The sequence below is a fragment of the Dipodomys spectabilis genome, unplaced genomic scaffold, assembly GCF_019054845.1.
Source record: "Dipodomys spectabilis isolate Male_0828 unplaced genomic scaffold, ASM1905484v1 ptg000179l, whole genome shotgun sequence".
Classification (NCBI taxonomy): Eukaryota; Metazoa; Chordata; class Mammalia; order Rodentia; family Heteromyidae; genus Dipodomys; species Dipodomys spectabilis.
In genome coordinates this window covers 3,455,245-3,457,458 of record NW_024870856.1, presented here as the reverse complement: position 1 = coordinate 3,457,458, position 2,214 = coordinate 3,455,245, and positions in this window count along the sequence as shown.

The following is a 2,214-nucleotide window of genomic DNA, read 5'->3' as shown; positions in this document are numbered from 1 at the left end:
TTGTAGGCATGAGCTACCAGCACCCAGCTAGAGGTTAGGTTCTTAACATAAGAATTCTGAGGGGGGTGGGGAGGGGGGAGATGGGAAGGGATGGGAAGGGGAAACAAAGGAGGAGGCAACAATGCTTGGTAAGAAATGTACTCATTATCTCGCCCATGTAATTGTAACCCCTCTGTACAGTATTTTCACAATTAAAAAAAAAAGAATTCTGACCACAGAACCCCAAGGTAAGGACTCAAATGGTTTTTCTTGCTTGCTATTGTTTCTAACATATTTATAAGATATTTGTGGTGCTTTGTGTGTCCCTCTCCCATGGTATAACCCCTGTTTTAACTGTATTTGATGTTGGTATAATTTGGAGAGGGGAAGGGAAAAAACAAATTGTTTAAATAGGGATACAGGTGGACCCATTGTAACAATGAGATGCACAAGATGTTATGTTGAAAAAATGAACTTTACAACTTTGGCTGGACAGGGGGTTGGAGGTATGGGAGATGGGAAGGAATGGGAAGGGGAAACAAAGGAGGAGGCAACAATGTTTGATAAGAAATGTACTCATTACCTTGCTCATGTAATTGTAACCCCTCGGTACGGTATTTTCACAATAAAAAACTTATTAATAAAAAAAGAATTCCAATCATAGTCATAAAATTCAATGCATATTCTATAAAATTAAGAAAGTTGAGGGAAGGAGTGGAGTTGGCAGGGATGGAGGAGAATGATCAAAACGAATTGTAGTCATAAACTGCTTTGTTGAATAGCAACCCCTTTGTTCAGTGACTTAAAGACAGTAATGATAAAATGATAATAAAAATAATAGTAAAGAATTCAGAGCTTTCAGTCCATAGAACACAGGCCACTTAACTTTCTTGGGAGGGATAGAACATTCTTGCTTAGACAGCATTCATTTCTAGAGGCTCAGAGCTGGGCAGCTAAAATTTCTAGATGGGGGATGGGTAAGAGGCAGGTGGGGGGAGGGAGGGGGCATGGATGGGTAGGACAGGGAGCAGAGTTCATGTGTGAATATAATGAGGACATCCACTGTGATACCTAGCATAGAGAAGACAGAAGGATGGAGAAGGTAACGCTTACCTGTCAGAGCAAACACCCCAACCCAAAGAAGCACAGAAGCTTATTCACAAACCCCAATTCACATGATGCCATCGCTTCCCACATGGGAGTGGCAGAGGAGCTAAAGGAATTCTCATTGTTCCTCTGATTTAGGAAGAGTAGGATCACAAAGGTTGTCTTTCTATGTCGTATCATTATCTTGTGATTAGAATGACTGACATGTTAAATACACGGCCATTTCACAACACTGAGCCCCACACAAGAGACTGATTCTGGTACCAGGACTACAAAGCGGTAGATCACACAATACAATTCCCTGTTATACATGAACTATTACACTAACGGGGCTTGGTGTGTGGCTAACCTCAGCTTTACTGTCCCTCCTTCCATGAGTCATGAATCATTCTATCCAATAAACTCCTGACTTATTTTATAGCCAACAGTACTCACCCTCATGATAGTAAAATCGCCCCTCATTGCTAAGTAGCTCAAAAGTTAAAAGCCACCTTTATGAGTTATGAACTTGAAGAGGACATCAGAAAGAAGGTGCATGATTAAAACCATGGAAACTACCTTGCTAAGTAATGGACTTACCATGCTCATTGTAGAGTGTGGTATTTCACATTTGTCCTTGTTCAATAAGGAGACAAAGATTTCTAGCTAGCAAAGTAGACAATAGTCCCTTTACTGTGAGAGATTTGACTAAGGTTTGAGGATGGGATTGAAGGATTTATAGATTTTCTTTCTTCCTTCTCCCCCCCACCTTCCTCCTTTATTTGACACAAAGTCTCACTATGTAGTTCAGGCTGGCCTCTAACTTACAATCCTGTCCAAGTACTGCATTTAGAGGCATACATCACCGTGCTAATTTAGCACAGTGCTGAATCAGAATTATTTACTATGTGTGTGCTATGTGTGTATAGATTTTGAATACAAGTGGATCTCTTGGTTCAAAGCATCAAGAAATTATCTCTCTAGGAAACACTTGAAATCCAGTCATATGCTGACAAGACCAATGGATGCCCTGTTTCTGGGGGCTCACAAACCAGATGGGACATTGGCATATATGTACATAACTCTAGAGAGATGGGGCTGGGAAGGTGGCTCAGTGGTAGAGTGCTTGCCTTACATGCATGAGGCTCT